This window comes from Scyliorhinus torazame, chromosome 14 (assembly GCF_047496885.1).
Source record: "Scyliorhinus torazame isolate Kashiwa2021f chromosome 14, sScyTor2.1, whole genome shotgun sequence".
NCBI lineage: Eukaryota > Metazoa > Chordata > Chondrichthyes > Carcharhiniformes > Scyliorhinidae > Scyliorhinus > Scyliorhinus torazame.
The window spans coordinates 168,835,707-168,858,698 of NC_092720.1; the positions used below are offsets into that span (position 1 = coordinate 168,835,707).

Sequence of the window (22,992 nt, forward strand, 5' to 3'; positions counted from 1 at the left end):
TGATGGTAGGGCCAAGTGCTCTCTTCATACTGTCATACATAGTGCAAAGGTTATAAGTGTCACCAGCAGCTATATCTCTTCATATAGATTGATGCAATACTTGTCAGAACAACACCATTCCGTCTTCTGCACAACTGCCTTGACTTGCATGAAACTGTCAGATGTTTTATGGTTAGGGGGCAGATTGTAAGCCAGATGAGCTGCACTTTCAGTTCAATGACTGGAGTAATGACTGCAAGGTAGGCCTCAAACCAATTGGGATCTTTCATAACACAAAGATAGGTCGGAAAGTGAACTGTGAAGTAGGCTTAAAGAGGCTACCAAGGGACATAGATGTGTCAAGTGGGAGGGCAAACATTTGGTACATGGAGTATAATGTGGGCAAATGTAAAATTGTCCATTTAGGCAGGAAGCAAAAAAAAAAGCTTATCATCTAAATGGTGAGAGATTGCAGAGCTCCGAGGTGCAGAAGAATCTGGGTGTCCTAATGCATAATCACAAAAGGTTAGTATACAGGCACAGCAAGTAATTTGGGAAGCTAATAGAATGTTACCATTTATTGCGAAAAGAATTTATTACAAAAGTAGTGAAGATACACTTCAGTTGTACAGGGCAGGGCATTGTTGAGATCACATTTGAAGTAGTGTACAAAGTATTGATCTCCTTATTTATGAAAAGATAGAAGCAGTTCAGCAGAGGTTTACCAGACTGATACCTGGACGGGCGGGTTGTCTTATGAGAAAAGGTCGGAGAGGTTAGGTTTGTATCCACTAAAGCTTTGTTTTTCTAACTTTTTTGCCCGGGACCCATTTTTACCATCCAGCCATCCTTCAGGACCCACGCTGTCCGAACTTCACGATCCACCATTTGCACTTACCTCTAATGTGACCAGTGAGCATGCTTGGTCCTCATAATCTCAGTTGAATTATTATTCAATGTTACATGTCTGAAAATGACTTCATCTGTGAGATACCCTCAATTACGACTCGAGAGAAGAGATTGATAATTCAAAGGCTTTAATTAGCAGAGAACCAGACAGCTGCCGAGAAGTGTGCTCACTGCAGGCTGCCCACTGAACATTTCCTTATATACAGTTCCTTGGGGGGACGGAGTCCCCCAGGGTTCCAAACCCGGTCTTAAAGGGATCATCACATTAAAGGTACAGTTATACAGTTATCATTCATCACATTCACCTGTTTAAAAAAAAGGCATAGTCCGTCGGGGGTGAAGTGGAATTACACGTTCAGTCCTTTGGGTGGTCTGATTGTCCGAGTTGACCTTCTCAGCTCCGGCGGTGGTGCGGCGGATACGGTCGTTCTTGGTGGGGGTATATCCGGGAGCACGGTTGTCTGAGCCTTTGCCCGTGTTGGAGCAGGGGGGGTATCCGGGGTGACTAGGGTGATTGGTGCCGGCGCTAGCTGCGGGGAAGAGGGCGCTATGGGGGGGGGGGGGGCGCTATCGGAGTCGGCAGCCGGTGCGGGGAGGGGAGCGTCGGTAGAGGGGGGCGGCGTCGGTGGGAGAGCCAGCAGGTGCCAGGTCTCGCAGGGAAACAGTGTCTTGCCTGCCATCGAGGTGCTTGATGTAGGCGTATTGAAGGTTTGCGTGTAGCAGTTGGACCCTCTCGACTAGTGGGTCTGTCTTATGGCTCCTCACGTGCCTCCGGAGTAGAACTGGTCACGGAGTCGTCAGCCAACGTGGAAGCGAGACCCCAGAGGTGGACTTGCTGGGGAAGACAAACAAACGGTTGTGAGGAGTCTCGTTCGTGGCCGTACAGAGGAGCGACCTAATGGAGTGTAGGGCATCGGGTAGGACCTCCTGCCAGCGGGTGGTTGGAAGACTTCTTGACCGTAGGGCTAGAAGGACAACCTTCCAAACTGTCACGTTCTCCCTCTCCACCTGCCCGTTTCCCCGCGGGTTATAGCTGGTCATTCTGCTCGAGACGATGCCCTTGTTGAGCAGCTATCGACGCAGCTCATCGCTCATGAACGATGTACCCCGGTTGCTGTGTATATAAGCGGGGAAACCAAACAGGGTGAAGATGCTGTGCAGTGCCTAGATCACGGAGGCCGAGGTCATATTGGGGCAGGGGACAGCGAATGGGAAGCGGGAGAATTCATCGATGACAGTGAGGAAATAAATGTTGCGGTTGGTGGACGGGAGGGGCCCTTTGAAGTCCACGCTTAGTCGCTCAAAGGGCCCAGAGGCCTTTACCAGGCGAGCCTTGGCTGGTCGATAGAAGTGCGGTTTGCACTCCGCACAGATCTGGCAAGCCTTGGTCATGGCCTTGACCTCCTCAGTGGCGTAAGGTAGGTTTTGGGACTTGATGAAGTGAGCAAGCCGGGTGACCCCCGGGTGACAGAGGTCATCGTGGATGGCCCTCAGGCGGTCTTACTGCGCGTTGGCACATGTGCCGCGGTACAGGGCATCTGGGGACTCGTTGAGCTTCCCCGGACGATATGTAATATCGTACGTATAGGTGGAGAGTTCTATCCTCCAACTCAGAATTTTATCATTCTTTATTTTGCCCCGTTGTGCGTTATCGAACATAAAAGGCGACCGACCGTTGGTCGGTGACGAGGGCGAACCTCCTACCAGCTAGGTAGTGCCTCCAGTGCTGCACGGCCTCCACTATGGCTTGTGCCTCCTTCTCGACTGCAGAGTGCCGGATTTCCGAGGCGGTGAGGGTTCGGGAGAAAAACGCTACTGGTCTGCCCGCCTTGTTGACGGTAGCAGCCAGGGCGACGTCTCATGCATCGCTTCCTACTTGGAAGGGGATGGTTTCGTCCACCGCGTACATGGCGGCTTTAATGATATCGGCCTTGATAAGACTGAAGGCCGACTGAGCCTCAACCGTCAGGGGAAAAAAACGTGGTTTTAATGAGTGGTCGGGCTTTGTCCGCATATCTGGGGACCCACTGGGCGTAATAGGAAAAGAGCCCCAAGCACCGTTTGAGTGCCTTGAGGCTACGGGGGAGGGGAAGTTCCTTAAGGGGGCGGATGCGGTCGGGGACTGGGCATAGGACCCCGTTTTCCACGACGTAGCTGAGGATGGCTAGTCGGGTTGTGTGGAACACGCATTTCTCTTTGTTGTATGTCAGATTGAGGGCCCGGGCGGTCTGGAGGAACTTCCTCAGGTTTGCGTCGTGGTCCTGCTGGTCATGGCCGCAGATGGTGACGTTGTCCAACTACAGGTATGTAGCCCATAAGCCATACTGGTCCACCATTTGATCCATCGCCCTTTGAAAAACGGAGACTCCGTTTGTAACGCCAAAAGGGACCCTGAGAAAGTGAAAAAGCCGACCGGCTGCTTCGAAGGTCGTGTAGGGGCGGTCTTCCGGGCGAATGGGGAGCTGATGATAGGCGGATTTTAGATCGACCGTGGAGAATACCCGATACTGGGCGATTTGGTTCACCATTTCTGCTATGTGGGGAAGTGGGTATGCATCGAGTTGCATAAAACGGTTTATGGTCGGACTATAGTTCACCACCATTCGTTGCTTTTCCCCAGACCGGACTACCAATATTTGTGCTCTCCAAGGGCTGTTGCTAGCCTCTATGACCCCTTCTTTTAGTAGTCGCTGAACCTCTGACTTGGTGAAAGTCATGTCTTGGGTACTGTACCGCCGGCTCCTGGTGGCGACGAGCTTACAGTCGGGAGTGAGGTTCGTGAAGAGGGGGGGTGGTGCAACTTTAAGTGTTGCAAGGCTACATACTGTGAGTGGGGGCAGGGGTCCGCCGAACTTCAGTGTCAGGCTTCGGTGGCTGCACTGAAAGTCCAGACCGAGCAGCAGGGGGGCGCAGAGGTGAGGGAGGATATAAAGTTTAAAACGGACGTATTCGGCGCTTTGAATAGCGAGGTTCGCGACACAATACCCCGCGATTTGGACCGAATGAGACCCAGATGCGAGGGCGATAGTTTGGGAGACGGGATAGGTGCGCAAGGAGCAGTGTCTTACCGTGTCTGGGTGAACAAAGCTCTCCGTGCTCCCGGAGTCAAATAGGCAGGGGGTGTAACGACCGTTGATTTGGGCCTGCATCATTGAGTTCCGCAGGTGCTTCGGCCGTGATTGATCGAGAGTAATCGCTCCCAGTTGCGGGTAGACAGAATCCTCAGTTGAGTCGGACTCACAAATAGGCCGCCGGGAGTCACAAAATGGCCGCCGCCGCCGGTTGCACGTGTCGGATTTTTAAGATGGCCGCAGCCAAGATGGCCGCCCTCATGACTCGCACGAGGCTGATGATGCGTCAGAAGTGGGCGTGTCCGGCCAGCGCGCAGCCGCGTTGCGGGGCCTGCGGGCCCGGGAGTTCGATTTCTGGGCCCGATGAGACTTTTGTTTCTGGCCTTTGGGTCCAGCCAGGCAGACCTTTGCGAAGTGCCTCTTCTTTCCGCAGTCGTTGCAGATAACGGAGCGGGCTGGGCAACGCAGGCGTGGGTGTTGGCCCTGCCTACAGAAATAGCACGGTGTGCCCTCAGTGAGAGCGGGTCGCCGCGCGGCGTAGGCCTGTAGCGTGGCCGAGTCTGGAGGGGATCAAGAGGGGTTTGCAAGGTCCGCGGAGTACGTGCAGAGATTATGGTGGGCGGCTTCCAGAGAAGAGTCGAGCGTTACCGTGCCTTGGAGATCCTTTGCCCCGTCTTCTAGGAGCCGCTGCCTGATGTACGTGGATCGGATACCGGACACGAACGTATCACGAATATGTAAGTTCATATGGACTTCTGCCGTCACCTCATTATGATCGCAGTTCCTGGCGAGCGCGGTGAGTCTCTCCAAGTATTCGTCCAACGTTTCCCCGGAACGCTGGTGGCAGGTCGAGAGCAAATGTCGGGCATGTACCTCGTTTATCGGCTTAACGAAGCACTTCTGTAGGATTTTGACCGCTGTTTCGTACGTCGTAGCCTTCTCGATCACGGAGGAGAGTCTGTGGCCCACCCGAGCATGTAGTAAGCTCAGCTTGCGATGTCCGTCTACTGCAGTCTCTGAGATTCAGATAGGCCTCAAAACACCGGAGCTAGTATTTAAAAATTTCAGTGTCCTCCGGCGACCGAGCGTCCAGATTGAGCTTCTCCGGCTTTAGTCCGCTGTCCATCTCGAAGTATTCTGCTAATTAAATTGAGATACCCTCAATTACGACTCGAGAGAGAAGATTGATAATTCAAAGGCTTGAATTAGCAGAGAACCAGATAGCTGCTGAGAAATGTGCTCACTGCACGCTGCCCACTGAACATTACCTTATATACAGTTCCCTGGGGGGTGGAGCCGGAGGCGGAGTCCCCCAGGGTTCCAAACCTGGTCTTAAAGGGATCATCACATTAAAAGTACAGTTATACAGTTATCTTTCATCACAAGCTGATAATTTAAGATCATGATTTAAGATCATCTGCATCCGTTGAAAAAAATCAAGAGGTTTGTCCTCAAACTCGCCATGCGAAGTTTGCGAAGAAAAATGTCTTTGAAGTTTTGAGGGTTTTAAACTTTCATTTGCCAGTGCTTCCCTGCATATAACACACATGATCTTTGAATCCTGATCTGCATTGGCACAATTGTAGCCATGTAAAATGGCTGACTCCCGATTAGAATTATCAAATCCCGATCTAAAATGGCGAACGGAAGAGGCTGATGGGAAAATCAGCTAACGGGACTCAAACAGACAGCTGCAGGTAAAACAGTGTATTCGCCTCTGAGGAAGTCAGCCCAGACCGATACCTGCAGCCATCAACATCACAACAACCCAGCCATCTGCATATTAATCAGCCATCCCCGGGAACAATTGCTACACATTAGCAACATAAAGTCGACCCAGACCTTTTGGCGCCAGCAGGAGCTGACACAAAGAAAGGTAAACGACCACCCCTCGATCAAGGAATCGCTCCAGTATTGGAGAATATCGAACCAAGTGATTGAGACCAAGGTCTGCACCCTTCGAGACCCTTGCTGCAAGAAGACCGTAAGTTTTGCTGCAACGATCGCTACCAGATAGACACTCCTGACTATCGACCTGTACCAGCTTTTGAATTCCGCAGGCTCAGAACCCATTCAAAAGACAATTTGTTTCCCTGACCTGGTGGGCCATTTCCAAAGTTAAGTATTGGCCTGTTAGTGGTAGGTAGTAGTTTAGAAGTAGAATTATTGTATAAGTATTAATTGCTGTATATAATAAATGAGCGTTGATTTAACTCTTACTAAGCGTTGTGTTGCATTATTAATCATTACTTGGACTTGAACCACGTGGCGGTATCAGAAAGATACCTGGCGACTCATGAGCAAAGGTGACAGAATGAGAGCAAATAAACTAAGGCTAAAACAAGCAACATTTTGGCGACATCCTGACGGGACCCGATCTAGAAGTGGAAAACAACTCCGGGAGAACCCAAGAAATTTGAATTAGAATCCAATTGGAAACAGAAAACCACAAGTGTTCAAGCGGTTCTGATTAATAGTCATAATTCGGAAGTGTGTGTATGCATGCGTAACTAACAGGGCTATAAGGTAAAACTGATAGATTTTTGTTGCGTCAAAACTGTCGGAATTCTGTATTTTCGGAAATTAGCGCAAGCCGTACCCGCATCTACGACACCGCCTTAGCCCTCTGTTCCAAATTTAAACGAAGCAAGCGGATAGGAAAGATGGCCATGCAGGCAATGCAGCGCCTCATGAACCCTGAGGAATTTGCGGTCGCAGCGACCAGCAGCAGTAGAGTGGGACAGTGTCCCATTTGGGAGGAGGAAATCCAGAAATATCTCAAGGGCAAAGGATGGCCCATGTGGAATGATTTCTGCGATAATGACGAATCAGGTCCCGGAAGTATAGGGCATACTTGGTGGGAGAACATGAGCGAGATACATAAAAAGAGCTTAGCAAAAGCTCGCAAGCCGATGGCAATTGTGTCCTGTTTGGCACAATTGCGAGGCACAGAGGTCGTCAAGACGCTCCGCAAAGAAGTTGAGGGCATACATCGGAATGAAATGAAAATCACTTATTGTCACAAGTAGGCTTCAAATGAAGTTACTGTGAAAAGCCCCTAGTCGCCACATTCCGGCGCCTGTTCAGGGAGGCTGTTACGGGAATCGAACCGTGCTGCTGGCCTGCCTTGGTCTGCTTTCAAAGCCAGCGATTTAGCCCTGTGCTAAACAGCCCCTGAAAAAATAATAATCTTAGTCACCACATTTCGTCGCCTGTTCGGGGAGGCTGGTACGGGAATGAGTACGGGGATGAGTAAAGTCGATGTGAGCAAAGTTGAGAAAGAGAATTTAGAGTTAAGGAGGAAATTGGCAGCAAAGGATGAAGAGGTGGCTGACGCCAAACGGGGTCACCAGTCTTGTCTGGCGCATTTAAGCAGTTTCCAATCACAGTATGAAAAGGCCTATCAGGACACGCAACGTGCAGTCCTGGTAAGGAAAGAGACAGAAAAGCAGGTGGAGACGCTACAGAAACAATGTAGTGATCTCAAGGCAGCCTTGAGAGCACTCCATGCTGCCACCACAGAACAAAGACAGAGCAGCATAGATCATGCAAAGTGCCGGAAGCAGATTGCAGACCTGCAATCACTGCTTTCTGTTCAGAAAGGATTTCAGGAAACCTTTGGGGAAAAGTTAGACCAGGAAGACGGCCCTGATTGGGAAGAGTTACAAGAAACAGCGCAGAGATATGTTCAGGGAACATGTGCGCAGGGAAAGCCCCAAAGGAGAAAAGCACCCCAACCCCCCACACAGCAGGTAGTTCAGGCTCCAATGAACCCTGTAACCACCCACCGCACAGCCCTGGTAGACGACACGGAATTTCTATTTTCCACTCCCTTAACAGTGACCCAATCACGGGACGCATGCGAGAAGATCACACTGTTCCTCCCTGCCGCAGACCCCCACCATTTCTTTGCCACCGTCAAACATCAGGCGAACATGTACAGCCTGGATGAGAGAGAGCATGTAAAGCTCATGGTTCTAAGTTTAGATCCATCGGTAGCAGCAGCCCTTCCCGACCCACAGAATGTAGGAGGAGTCACCCTTGCAGAAATGCATACAGCGATCCTGGATGCGATCGGGTATAACCGGGGTGATCCTGTAGATGGCCTCAATAAATGTAGGCAGAAGAAGTCTGAGCACCCCACAGTGTTCGCAGACCATCTGTGGATTCACTTCGCTCGCAGCCGTTTTTGGAGACGTAGACCGTGCCCATTTGTCCCCAGCCAACATGGCCAAATGGACCCGCACCCTTATCTCTCATGCCACAGATGCAGGACAGAATGCCTGTACTAGTTATGATCCCTCAGAAGAGGCCTATAATAATGAGAAGTGGGTAATTAAAAGATTGTCCCGCGTTTGGGAGCAATCTGTTCAGAATAAATCCACAGCTAAAAACACCGAAGAAAAGCAAGCCGCCGCAGACATGCAGGCAGTAAAAGCAGCACATCACAACCCCGCCTGGGTAAATGAGGGAAAGAACAGCCCCCCACCCAAGTCACAAGAATGTTACAACTGCGGACAGTTGGGACATTTCGCGAAAGAGTGCAATGGCCCCAAAAAGCCACAGAGAGCCCAACAGAGAGGCACTCTGATTAAGAAAAAGACAGAGCCCACCCATAGCGTTAGCGCCCGTTCGGATCAGACGGACTTGACCGTAACGGACTGACGGTAAACGGGCTCCCCCAGTTGGGTCTGCGACACCCTTTGGGATAGGTCAGGACGACCCGTAGTCGCAGCAGAAATTCGGGGACAACCCCAAAAAGGCCCAGATTTTGGAAGAAAAAGTGGTATATTTGGGAACAATTATCACGCACGGTAAACGCAAGATCGAGCATAAAAGAATTGACTCGATCGCTAAATTGCCCCTTGCCCAGAACGTTTCAGCCCTCCAGTCGTTTTTAGGACTGGTTGGCTACTGCCGAAACCACATTGACAGTTTCGCCAGCAAGGCAGCGCCCCTCTTAGAACTCCTAAAGAAAGGAGCCCCCTGGGAATGGCTTCCGCAGCATACGGATGCTGTGGACTCGTTAAAACAGGCACTCATAGCCGCCCCCGCAGTACAAGTTCCAGACCTGCTTTCCCCTTACGCCATAGAGGTAGCGACCACAGACCGCACCCTTTCAGCCGTGCTCCTGCACGAACGGCACGACCAGTTAAGACCCGTAGCTTATGCCTCCCGACTTTTAGATGCTGTGGAGCAGGAATTTTCAGCCTGTGAGAGGCACCTGCTCGCAGTTTTCTGGGCAATCCAGTACTTTTCATATATTACCGGACTGAACCCCATCACCATTCTGACCGAACACACCCCCACCCAACTTTTACTGGACGGACGACTCAAGGACGGTACAGTAAGCCAAATAAGAGCAGCCAGATGGACCCTTCTCTTGCAGGGACGGGACATCACTGTGAAAAGGACAAAGACACACACCTACTTAGCCGACAATTTACAGTACCCCGGAACCCCCCATGAATGTGAGATCATCTCTCCACACCACACTTCGCTAAAATATCCCCCAGAAAGATAGGAAATTCATCTCCGAGCCCCCCGCACACGGACACGTGTGAACCCATTAAGATTTATGTGGATGGATCTTCCACAGTCTTAGACGGGCAGCGCATAACAGGTTGCGGGATCTATGTTGAGGACGCGCAGGGACGCGCCCTCGAGGAAATATCGTTGAAACTACCAGGATACTTAGGCGCGCAGGCAGCAGAGCTCGCGGCCATTGCATATATAGTTGAGCACCCAGATTCCTTCCCCACCCCAGCAGACATATACTCGGACAGCCTCTATGTCTGTAACAGCCTTACAGAATTTCTGCCCCTGTGGAAAGCAAGAGGATTTGTTTCCGCAGATGGAAAATCCCTCCCCTCAGCCCCATTACTCAGCCATATTTTAGAGAAAGCCCAGAACAGGGCTTTTGGCATCATAAAAGTCCGCAGCCACCATCGTTCCTCATCCCCTGGAAATGTAAAAGCCGACGCGCTGGCTAAAGCAGGTTCCAGACATGGGTATTTTTGGAAACCCCCCGAAAGCGCGCCAATGAGTGCAGTTCAGGTCACACAGACTAGAATAGAGGATCTAGTAGAGGCCCAGAAGCAGGACAGCAATCTCGTGGAGATTGTAAAAGGAAAGTTTCCAGCCTCCTACGAGAGGTTCAGAAATACACTGACCACACATGACGGTGTGGTGTTAAAGGTCACCCTTTATGTAGTTCCTGAACAGGACAAGAACCAATTGATTTGTTTGTTCCATGATGGTCATGGACATCAGGGAATCGATCCCACTACAGCCCACCTCAAACAGCTTTGTTGGTGGCCAAATCTCAAGGAAGATGTAAGCCATTACATAGAAAATTGCCTTATCCGTGCGCAGAACAACCCCGACATATATGCCAAAAAGGCCCAACTCAGCCACACCCGACCCGTTAATGGCCCCTGGACTAACCTCCAGATTGATTTTATAGGTCCATTGCCCCCTTGCAGGAATGGCTATAAATATGTACTTGTGGTCATGGACCCTTTTACCAAATGGGTGGAAGCATTTCCAGCCCGCACAAACACTGCAAAGACCACAGCCAAGCTTCTAACCCACCACATCTTTACAAGATGGGGACTCCCCCGCAGCATTGAATCTGACCAAGGTGCCCATTTTACGGGACATGTCATGCAGAACGTCCTCACGATATTTGGCATCACCCAAAAATTCCACATAGCATACCACCCACAGTCGAGTGGTATCGTGGAGCGCATGAATCGGACCCTAAAAACCACCCTCAGAAAAATGGTCCAGCAGAACAACACCACTTGGGACTCAGTCCTCCCTTTTGCGTTGATGTTTTTGCGTAACTCTGTTTCCACCTCCACAGGTTACACCCCACACACTCTCTTGACCGGACGCCCCATGAAAGGGACAGAATACTTGTTAGGTTTGGACCTGACCAGCCCTGAAGTAACGGCCCTTACACCCGAGAAAGCCGTGGAGCAATTAGTTGCAAATGTAAAAACGGCTCAGTTAGCAGCCGCAATAAAATTGGGCACCAAAAAGAAACAGAGCAAGGCTTGTTTCGATAAGACAGTGCATGCAACGGAGTACGATATCGGCCAGCAAGTGATGCTGTCTGTATATAACCCCAGCACATTCCTGTCACCTAAATACTCGGGTCCCTATTCTATTGCGGACAAAGTAAGCCCATCCGTTTACAAAATAAAGTACCCCAATGGTAAGACTGCGTGGTTTCATATTAACCAGTTGAAGGTTTAAGGAGCACAGTCGAACCACGCACACCACGTCATGCTTGACGCAGCAGACCACACCCCGCCCACAGCCAACGTAACCCTACCAACCCCCACCACGTCCAGCCCAGCCACGGACTCGACCTCGACTCCACCCCCGAAATATACACTCCGCCCCAGAACGCCCACAGACTGGAGCAGCAGAGACAGCGACTGTGACTCGGACGATAGCCACAGCACGCCTCCCTACTATCCCCATGCAACCGGACCCACACCCAGCGACTCCGACTACGATCCAAGTGATCCCTTCCTGATCACTTTTCTAAATAAATCCCACCACCGAACCACGCGGACGACCCCGACTTTGTCTCAACACAAATTATTGGCACCGCGACAACTCCTACAGCCTCGTCTGCAACGGTGAGAGCAACCCCAGATCACACCAAGCAGCCCTTTCAGCCCTAATCCACTCCAGAGTTTGGCACCCGGGAGAAGGTGACGACCTTGGGTCTGACTCCCAAACCGCCAACCCCTTTGCGACCCTGTTCGCAACCGAGAACTGAGGTGTCCACATGATGTTTTAAAGGAAACGCTTGGGAAAAGTGTTGTCCTTCCTGGTGGAACCTGCAGAATGTTTTATGTTGTTTGTACGTTTGTTAAATGTTGTATGTCCAACAGGAGAATTTTTTTTCTCACTGCCACACGCCCATTCACCTGAAACGTCTGAACACTTGCCCTCAGAGACCCACTGTTGCCAGACGCTTGTTCAGCGGAACTAACTTATCTGCAGATACCTGGTCAACAGACCACCCGCTTGTTCAGTGGAACTAGCTTTTCAACTGACACTTGTTCGGGTATCAGACTCCGATTGTAACTGCCCTTCTGGTTCGAAGGATAGAACCACTATGGCAGCCCCACCACGATGACTACATTTTTGCCCGTTCTTGTCGGTTGCTCAGGCAGTGGAGAAACGGCGTGAGACCCGCCCTGCCTGGGGACCCCCCGCTGGTCAATCACGCTCGGGTAGGGGAGATATGGCATTGGTAGCCGTCCTACCCGGGGACTCCATCCAAATCTTACCCGTCGCGGCCCATACGCACCTCATTTGGCATTTTTCATTTCAAAAAGTTTTGTTTGTTTAGGTAACCCTTAGTTTGCCGGTCACCTGCTATTTACATCCTGGAACATTTGGATGGTAAGTCAGCACTGGTTCATGATTGGGAAGTGTGCCGTGTCGTAAAATTTGTTTTGGGAAAAAAAATAAGGGAGTCACACATAGTGACCAATTATAAAGGGAATAATTGGCACCAAAGGACAGACACACTAGCATACCAGATATTAAACAAAGATAGTTATGGACACTATGCTTGTTTCTACAGAACTCCAGAAGCTCCAGGACCGGAGAAAATAAAGGAACACAAAGAAAGAACAGGAAAGAGGACAGCCATGAGGACTTCCTTCATCGTGATCAACATTTTAATTTTGGACATTTGGTTGCGCGTGAACGCGAACCCCATGACTTCAAACGCCCCAGCTGTTAATGTTTCACTGTCCCGCAGTACCCAGAGCCCAGTGACACCGCATCTTCCTGGTGTGCCAGGTTCATAACATAGTGATCAAAGCACTGTTAGCGTTGGCGATACTCTGCTGTGTAGTGTGCCTGGGTTATGTACAAATGTAGATGTGGAGAGGATGTTTCCTCATGTCGGAGAATCTAGAACTGCGGGTTACTATTTAAAAATAATGCTAATTTAAGACAGATGAGGAGAACTTTTTTCTCGAAGGGTTGTCTAAATAGTTAATTGATCATATCTAAACTGTTGCTTCTTAATAAACTATCGTAAAATGACTTATGAATGTGATGGGGTTATATACAAAGATGAAGACAGCACAAAGGTACTGGCTGAAGTCTGCACCTGATATACGCATGACCCTGTCCTACTTTGAACGTGATTAGAGTGAGATTGTGAGCACTTAGCAGGCTCCCCTTCCACATTAAAGGTCAGATGGCGTGGGTCACGCAGGATGGTCAACTGGCAAAAGTGGGTCCCAGGAAAAAAAGTTTGGAAACACTACACTAGTGTCAGGAATAGTAAAAGATGGCTTGCTTGAAACCTTTAAATCCTGAGGGGTATTGACAGCAGGGTAGATGTGGAGAGGATGTTTCCTCTTGTCGGAGAATCTAGAACTGAGGGTTACTATTTAAGAATAATGCTCATTTAAGACAGATGAGGAGAAATTTTTTCTCGGAGGGTTGTCTAAATAGTTAATTGATCATATCTAAACTGTTGCTTCTTAATAAACTATCGTAAAATGACTTATGAATAGTCAACTGTCCATCTTGGATATCTGAGGCCCCAATTCCAAAAGTCTTTGTTCCTACTTCTTCCATTCTCAAACCTGGTTACTGCAGCTTCATAGGTGATTGATCATAGAGACGTCCATGCCTCAGCAGCATTATCTGGTCAATCCTGAGGTGGAAGGGAATGCCCAAGTGCTTCTGAGAACTTCTGATGCTTGTCAGCCCTGGTGCATGGAATGTTGATGTGTGACATGCAATTGTTTGAACTTAACTTTGCAGTTTCATATGATAACATGCAAGGCACCATTCGGTTCAATGGCTCCACCTTTGACAGTTTTGAGAGCACGAATGGGGTGAAACTGGACTGCACCTTCAACCCGATTCCTTTTTGTATCTTTTTCTCTGCCCTCCTGACCTGCCAACATAGAAGGAGTGTATGTCCACACACTTTCAGATGGGAAACTCCTCAAAATATCAAGCCTGAAAGTCAAGACAAAAGTATGGCCTGACCTAATCAGACAGCTTTTATCTGCTAATGATGCTGCAATAGTTGCCCAGACAGAAGATCCAAGGCTCGTGGCTGTCTGTCCCATGCCTGTGTTGTGTTCTCCCTCACCATCAGTGTTAAGTGAACTGTAGTGATGACAGGATATTGTATCTCTGTCTGCGATCAGACTCAGTAACACACTAGAAGCAGTCAAAAATTCTGTTACCTTGGAGCTATGGTGACAGACAATCTGTCTGGGTGGCTCAATGGTTAGCACCGCTGTCTCACAGCGCCAGGAACCGGGTTCAATTTGGGTCTTGTGTCATTTTCTGTGGAGTTTGTACGTTCTCGTGTCTGTGGGTTCCCTCCAGGTGTTCCGGTTTCCTCCCGCAGTCCAAAGATGTGCAGGTTAGGTGGATTGGCCATGCTAAATTGCCCCTGAAGATGTTACGGTTAGGTTAAGGGGTCATTGGGACAGGGCGAGGGAGTGGGCTTGGGTGGAGTGCTCTTTCAGACTAAATGAGCCGAATGGCATCCTTCTGCACTGTCGGGATTTTATGAATCTATCTCTTGATGAAGGGCTCCACACACGCATTGGAAGGGTAGCCACTAGCTTTGGCATACTCAGAAAATGGGCATGAAAAACCAACAAACTGACCAGCAGGACCACATTACCTACCTATCAGGTCTGTATCCTCAGCACATTGCTGTGCGGCAGATAAGGCTGGGCAACAGCTTTCAAGAAAAAACTCAAATTCTATCTCTGTGTCCACCAGGCATCCTTGGCATCAAATGAAAAGGCAAAGTTGCTCATGAAGCAGCCCTTTCAAGGGCAGACTTGCCAAGCGCTAATTAAGCAAAGGAGGCTTCAATATATTGAGCATGAGTACAGGGTCGAAGATGGCTGCATCCAAGGATATGGTATAATGGTGGGGTAACCTGTGCCAAGAGATGAGCAGAGCAGCCAAAGCTCTGCTTGAAGGACGCTATCAAAAGAGCCATGAAAGCCTGCAACATCATCACAAGTGGGAAACTCAGGCTGACGAATGACGTGAATGGCAACACCAGCTGTGGGCAGGAATTTGTCACAACAATGACATGTTTTCCGAAGCTCTGGAATACATCATAGAAATACCCTTTCCACATCTTTCTACTTCTCTTCCTTCCTTCAAGACAGTCCTTAAAACCTCAGGCTTTGACCAAGCTTTTATCATTGGACCCAATATCTCCTCGGATGGTTCGTCATCTAGCTTTGTTAATGGCACTCTGCCTTGGGATATTTTCTTACGTTGAAGGTCTAATGTAAAAATAATTCTGGTACTGTTTCTGGATTGGCTGTTTTCTTTTTCTCACATATCTGTGGAAGCTTTTTGGTCTAACCCAAATTCTCTTCATTGGAAAAAAGACATTGTTAACATAACAGAACAGTCGCAGAACTTAAATAACTGGGCTTTTCAATTTAAAAAGGCTACTGATCAAACATGACACCTTTGAAAAATTAACGTTACAGCGGGATCTCGGCTTGAACATGTTCGAGGGACTCAGCCTCATAGAATCCCAACAGTGCAGAAGGAGGACATTCAGTCCATCAAGTCTACATGGATCCTCCAAAGAACTACCCTACCTAGGCCCACCTAACCTGCACATCTTTTGGACACTAAGGGTAATTTAGCATAGCCACTCCACCTAACCTGCACATCTTTGGACTGTAGGAGGAAACCCATACAGATATGGGGACAACATGCAAACTCCATGTGGTAGTATGCATTAGGGGTCATGTGGGACTGTGAAGCCGTGATGCTATTGGCTGACAGATCCCGGGTCCTGGTTGGCTGTTGATCTCTAGCTCCGCCCTGAAGGCGGAGTATAAGAACCAGGAGTTCTCCCCGCAGCTCCAGTCTGTTGCTGAACTGCGGGGAACAAGTCACGCTTAATAAAGCCTCATCGACTTCATCTCTATTCGTCTCTCGTAAGTCATTGTGCGCTACAATTTATTAAGCGTGCTTAAAGGATTATGGAGCTCAGGATCGCCCCGGAATGCCTGCGGATCAGCCCCCACGCAGTGAACTCAGCAGCAGATTTTAAACACTGGCAAGCTTGTTTCGAAGGCTACCTCCGAACCGCCCCCGGCCGGATCACAGAAGACCAGAAACTGCAGGTCCTGCATTCGAGGGTAAGCCCGGAAATTTACCCTCTCATAGAAGACGCAGAGGATTTCCAGACGGGGTTCGCAGCACTAAAGAGCGTCTACGTTCGCCCAGTGAACCAGGTCTACGCACGCTACCAACTCGCAACGAGACGGCAAAGTCCCGGAGTCGCTAGACGAATTCTACGCCGCGCTGCTAATTTTGGGACGGGCCTGCAGCTGCCCGCCGGTAAACACGGCTGAACACACGGACATGTTAATTCGCGATGCGTTTGTGGCAGGTATGGACTCTCCCCAAATCCGCCAAAGACTGTTAGAAAAAGAGTCGCTAGGACTCTCAGAGGCACGGGCCCTTGCAGCTTCCCTAGATGTGGCCGCGCAAAACGCCCGCGCGGACGGCCCCGACCGCGCGGCAGCCCCTTGGGCTCCGTGGACCCCCGTCGCGACAAACCCCCCCCCCCTCACAGGCTTGCGCGGTTCAGACGCCAGGTCATCCCGGGGGGGCCCGCTGCTATTTCTGCGGGCAGGCGATACACCCCCGGCAGCGCTGCCCGGCCCGCGCAGCGATTTGCAAGAGCTGCAGCAAAAAGGGCCATTTCGCGGCTGTGTGCCGGTCCCGGGGGGTCGCCGCTGTCCCCGGAGAAGAAAGAGTCCAGCGCATCCCAAACGCTCCCCAACCCCCCCCCAGCGCCCCGTGTGCGACCCGCAGGCGCCGCCATTTTGGGTCCCGGCCACCACGAGGGGAGGATGGGCGCCGCCATCTTGTGACCCCCAGCCATGTGCGATGCATGGGGGCGGCCATTTTGTCCACTCCCGCCGCCATCTTGGGACCCCCCAGCCATGTGCGATGCATGGGGGCGGCCATTTTGTCCACCCCCGCCGCCATCTTGGACGACAACAAAGGACCCCAGCATCGACGGCTCCACGGGGTTCGAAGAAGACGCTGAGACACTGCGACCACGTCTGGCCTCGGTGACGCTGGACCAAGCACGGCCCCGGACGCTCCAGACGACGACAACGGTGCTGATCAACGGACACGAGACACCATGCCTGATCGACTCCGGGAGCACCGAAAGTTTCATCCAACCCGACACGGTAAGACGCTGTTTCTTGACCATCCGCCCAAGTATGCAAAAGATTTCCCTAGCTGCAGGATCGCACTCCGTACAGATCAAAGGGTTCTGCATAGTGACCCTAACGGTGCAAAGGAGGGAGTTTAAAAAACTACAGGCTCTACGTCCTTCCCCAACTCTGCGCGCCCACATTACTGGGATTAGACTTACAGTGCAACCTGCAGAGCCTAACATTCCAATTCGGCGGCCCAATACCCCCACTCACTATCTGCGGCCTCGCAACCCTCAAGGTTCAACCCCCATCCTTGTTTGCAAACCTCACCCCGGATTGCAAACCCGTCGCCACTAGGGTCAGACGGTACAGCGCCCAGGACCGGACATTTATTCGGTCCGAAGTCCAGCGGTTGCTGAAGGAAGGCATAATCCAGGCCAGCAATAGTCCCTGGAGAGCACAGGTGGTAGTAGTAAAGACAGGGGAGAAGCAAAGGATGGTCATAGACTATAGCCAGACCATCAACAGGTACACACAGCTAGATGCGTACCCTCTCCCCCGCATATCCGACATGGTCAATCGGATTGCCCAATATAAGGTCTTCTCCACCGTGGACCTCAAGTCCACCTACCACCAGCTCCCCATCCACCCAAGTGACCGCAAGTACACAGCCTTCGAGACAGACGGGCGACTATACCACTTCCCACTTCCTAAGGGTCCCATTTGGCGTCACAAACTGGGTCTCGGTCTTCCAACGGGAGATGGACCGAATGGTTGATCAACACGGGTTGCAGGCCGCGTCCCCGTATCTTGACAACGTAACCATCTGTGGCCACGATCAGCAGGACCACGACGCCAACCTCCAAAAATTCCTCCAGACCGCTAAAGCCTTGAACCTCACATACAACGAGGACAAGTGCGTGTTTAGCACAAACCGGCTAGCCATCTTGGGATATGTAGTGCGCAATGGGATAATAGGCCCCGACCCCGAACGCATGCGCCCCCTCATGGAATTTCCCCTCCCCCACTGCTCCAAAGCCCTGAAACGCTGCCTGGGGTTCTTTTCATATTACGCCCAGTGGGTCCGCCAGTACGCAGACAAGGCCCGCCCCCAATACAGACCACTACCTTCCCCCTGTCGACAGAGGCTCACCAGGCCTTCAGCCGCATCAAAGCGGATATCGCAAAGGCAACGATGTGCGCCATCGACGAGTCCCTCCCCTTCCAAGTCGAGAGCGACGCCTCCGACGTAGCTCTGGCGGCCACCCTTAACCAAGCGGGCAGACCCGTGGCCTTTTTCTCCCGAACCCTCCACGCCTCAGAAATCCGCCACTCAGTGGAAAAGGAAGCCCAAGCCATAGTGGAAGCTGTGCGACATTGGAGGCATTACCTGGCTGGCAGGAGATTCACTCTCCTCACTGACCAACGGTCGGTAGCTTTTATGTTTGATAATGCACAGCGGGTCAAAATTAAAAATGACAAGATCTTAAGGTGGAGGATCGAGCTCTCCACCTTCAACTACGAGATCTTGTACCGTCCCGGAAAGCTGAACGAGCCGTCCGATGCCCTATCCCGCGGCACATGTGCCAACGCACAAATAGACCGTCTCCAAATCCTCTACGAGGACCACTGCCACCCGGGGGTCACTCGGTTCTACCATTTTATAAAGTCCCGCAACCTCCCCTACTCCGTGGAGGAGGTCCGTACAGTCACCAGGAACTGCCACATCTGCGCAGAGTGCAAACAGCACTTTTTCAGGCCGGATAGAGCGCACCTGATCAAGGCTTCCCGTCCCTTTGAACGCCTCAGTCTGGATTTCAAAAGGTCCCTCCCCTCCACCGACCGCAACACATACTTCCTGAATGTGGTGGACGAGTACTCTCGTTTCCCTTTCGCCATCCCCTGCCCCGACATGACAGCGGCCACAGTTATTAAAGCCCTTAGCACCATATTCACACTGTTCGGTTGCCCCGCATATATCCATAGCGACAGGGGGTCCTCCTTCATGAGTGACGAGCTGCGCCAGTTCCTGCTCAGCAAGGGTATAGCCTCGAGCAGGACGACCAGCTACAACCCCCGGGGGAACGGGCAAGTAGAGAGGGAGAACGGCACGGTCTGGAAGACTGTCCTACTGGCCCTACGGTCCAGGGATCTCCCAGTTTCACGGTGGCAGGAGGTCCTCCCGGACGCTCTCCACTCCATCCGGTCGCTGCTGTGTACCACCACTAATCAAACGCCTCATGAGCGCCTCCTTGTCTTCCCCAGGAAGTCCTCCTCCGGAACGTCGCTGTCGACCTGGCTGGCGGCCCCATAACCCATCTTGCTCCGAAAACATGTGCGGGCGCACAAGTCGGACCCGTTGGTCGAGAGGGTTCACCTCCTCCACGCGAACCCGCAGTACGCCTATGTGGCGTACCCCGACGGCCAACAGGACACGGGCTCCCTGCGAGACCTGGCGCCCGCCGGCAACACGCACACCCCTCCCGACACCGATCACCCCCTCCCTGCCACCGGCGCACCCCGCGACCGCCCCCTTCCCGGGAGGATCGGTCCTCCTCCCATGTCCGACCAGGAGTGAAGCAGAAGCAGACACCGTAAAGCTCCCGGAGACGATAATGCTGGAACAAGCACCTGCACCACCACCGGGGCTGAGGCGATCGACAAGGAAGACCAGACCGCCCGCTCGACTCGTGGCATCGGTGTAACACAAGAATGTTGTGGGACTATAACGAGAAGGTTCTGTTCCTCTTATGAATATTGTAAATAGTTCACAAACCCTGTACATAGCCCAGTGTAGGGCAAAGTGTAGGGCACTGTAATGACATGCAAAAAGTTTTTTTTCCTCCCAGGACCAGCCTTGTAAACCCCTACTACCATGCGAAGCACCACCCCGCCGGGTTCATTTTTAACAAGGGGTGAATGTGGTAGTAAGCATTAGGGGTCATGTGGGACTGTGAAGCCGTGATGCCATTGGCTGACAGATCCCGAGTCCTGGTTGGCTGTTGATCTCTAGCTCCGCCCTGAAGGCGGAGTATAAGAACCAGGAGTTCTCCCCGCAGCTCCAGTCTGTTGCTGAACTGCGGGGAACAAGTCACGCTTAATAAAGCCTCATCGACTTCATCTCTATTCGTTTCTCGTAAGTCATTGTGCGCTCCAATCCACAAAGACAGTAAGCCAAGGTCAGAATCGAATCCTGGAGCTGAGAGGCAGCAGTGCTAACCATGGTGTGCCCCCCCCCCCCCCCCCCCAATTGCAGTCAATGGAATTGACTATCGGACAGGGAATAGGTGGCCAATCCCATACCGCCTGTTTTACCCATGGCTAATTTCTTCCTGAACAAGATTAATTAAAATTAAAGATCTGCAAATCTGAGTGAAAAGTTGAAACATCAAGGGTTCGTTCTTTCCATAGCCGTTGACTGGATTATCGCACGTTTCCAGCTTCTGTTCATTCTAACATACCAAGTTTATCGTCACAGCTAAACGTCCGAGGCTGAATCGATGTCAAGACTTTAGGGTCAGACTTGTCCTGGATATTAAACGGACTTGCGTTTTCAAGAAGCTATGGTAGAAATCATTAGACTTCGCTGTATGACGCCTCGCTGTTTCTCACCACAGGCAGGAAATCCACAAGGATCCTCAGAAAATATGCATCGCTCAGATAATCATACATCGCAATAATCCACCGGAAAGGGAATGCTGCATAAAAATCCCAGTTTCCAGTAGACGCACTTGGTATCCATCACTGAGCCGCGGCATTCCAGCTCAGCACAAAGCACGGTGGAAACAGGCCTCTGGGCTAGATCCTTTCACACAGCAGAATGTAAATTCTGATCCCTTCCTGATTTCCCTGTTGTAGAATCAGACAGCTTTGAACATTAATGAGTACTTTACTATATAAACTTCGTACAAATCCCATTCTTTCCCTCAGTCTACATTCTTGTCACCTTGTTTGCAGATGTTGGCACATAATGGACTGGCCGCAGCGTAGAGGAGGAGAACGTTTTCCGGGACACTGGGTATAGCCTTCGTGATTGACATCACCAGCAGCCAATCAACTGTTGTACTATATTTATAACTTAGTATGCCAATCACAGTGGGAGGGGGAATTCTCATTCAGACGGTGAAACTATTGCAAAACTAAAAACGGCTTCAACACATCAGAGGCAGTGTGAAAAGCAGACCCTGCAGTCCTTTCTCATCCACGCTGTCGGTATCAGTTGTGCTCTGTTCGTAGCAGTCTTGACTCTGAATCCAATTTTAGGCGTATGTCGCTCTCCCGGGACTCCAGTGTCATTCGTGAGAGATTGATACATTCCTGGAGGCACCGCCTTGCCAATTAGTCGCTAAACTGAGGACCTGTTTGTCTTAGGTGGATAGAAAAGATCCCCGGACAATATTTGAAGATAGGCACGCGAGTCTCCCTCACGTTCTGGCCAACATTTATTGCTCAATTATCTCATTATTTATCTACGTGGAATCTTGCTGCGCACATAGCTAAAGTTCCCACACTATGATAGGGCTGTGAAAGCAGTTTTGAGAGGTCTGCAGGTGATGAAAATGGTTCCACAAATAAATTTTTAAAAAACGTACTGTGTCCTAACACCAACTACTTACAATCTACCGTTTTTCGTCACATTATCCGAATCTGCTGGGAAAAGATTTCCTTCAGACACTTTATCTGGTGACATTATTTGAATGGTCACTGTATATAATGGCATTGTAAATATAGACAAGTGTTGGAGATATTTGGGATTTGGCTTAAGTTTCTGGCATGGATGAAATGTGTGTACGAACGAACAATATGAATTTGGGGTACTGTCCACTAATTCGGGAAGGGGATAGTGAGGTGGGTGGAGCATAGGGTGTACCTGGACTATTGTACATCTCAGATCCGAGCTCTTCAGTGAGGGATATAATGGGGTTGCCAAGGAGATTCCGGGTGTTTTCGGGGTACAAATTGAATTTAGGGCAAAGCGAGTATTTTGTGGTGCCTCCTCCAGGAATAGGGGCGGGAGTGAGGGGGTTGCCATTCCGGGTGGCTGCCATTCCAGGGGCGACAAGTCATTTTAGGTATCTGGGGGTGCAGGTGGTGTGACACTGGACACGGTTTGGTAAGCTCAATTTCACAAGTTTGGTTGGGAGGGTGAAGGAGGACTTGTTGAGGTGGGATAGTCTCCCCCTGCCATTGGCATGCCAGAAGCAGGCAGTGAGGATGAACATTCTGCTGCGTTTTTTGTTTCTGTTTCAGTGTCCGGCGGTCTTTTACTAAAGTCATTTTTTAAGGGTGTGGATAGGCTCGTCTCATCATTTGTGTGGGCAGGGAAGGTGGCGAGGATAAGGAAAGCGGTGCTCCAAAGGGGGCGGTAGTCATGGGGGATGACCCTTCCGAACTTGCTATACTATTACTGGGTAGCGAATGCAGAGAAGGTGTGGGCCTGGCGTAGGGAGGTGGAGGGGTTATGGATGCAGATGGAGGTTGTTTCCTGTAAAAGGTCGTGGTTGCGGGCACTGGCAAAGGCCTCGCTACCATTTGCTTCAGAGAAGTATTCGGAGAGTCCTGTGGTAGTAGCCACGCTGAAGATTTGGAGGCAATTTCGGCAGCAATTTAAGTTGAGGGCAGGCTCAAGGGTGCATCGCTAAGAGGCAACCATGGGTTTGAGCCATGGGGAAGGATGTGATGTTCCGGGTATGGGAGGAGAGAGGGATGAAGGATTTGTTTTTAGAGGGGCAGTTCGCAAGCTTGGAGGAGTTGGGGGTGAAGTTTGGGCTCCAGAGTGAAGAGGGCTTCAGATACAT

The 22,992-nt window shown here is 50.8% G+C and overlaps 1 long non-coding RNA gene across 1 annotated transcript; it reads right to left on the minus strand.

Annotated features, from left to right (window-relative positions):
• Positions 1 to 999: 999 nt before the first annotated feature.
• Positions 1,000 to 21,198, minus strand: LOC140390204 (uncharacterized). Its single transcript, XR_011934586.1, has 2 exons — positions 20,656 to 21,198; positions 1,000 to 5,099 (listed from the first exon to the last, which is right to left on the minus strand). It is a non-coding gene; the product is annotated as an uncharacterized lncRNA (long non-coding RNA).
• Between the last annotated feature and the right edge of the window lie 1,794 nt (positions 21,199 to 22,992).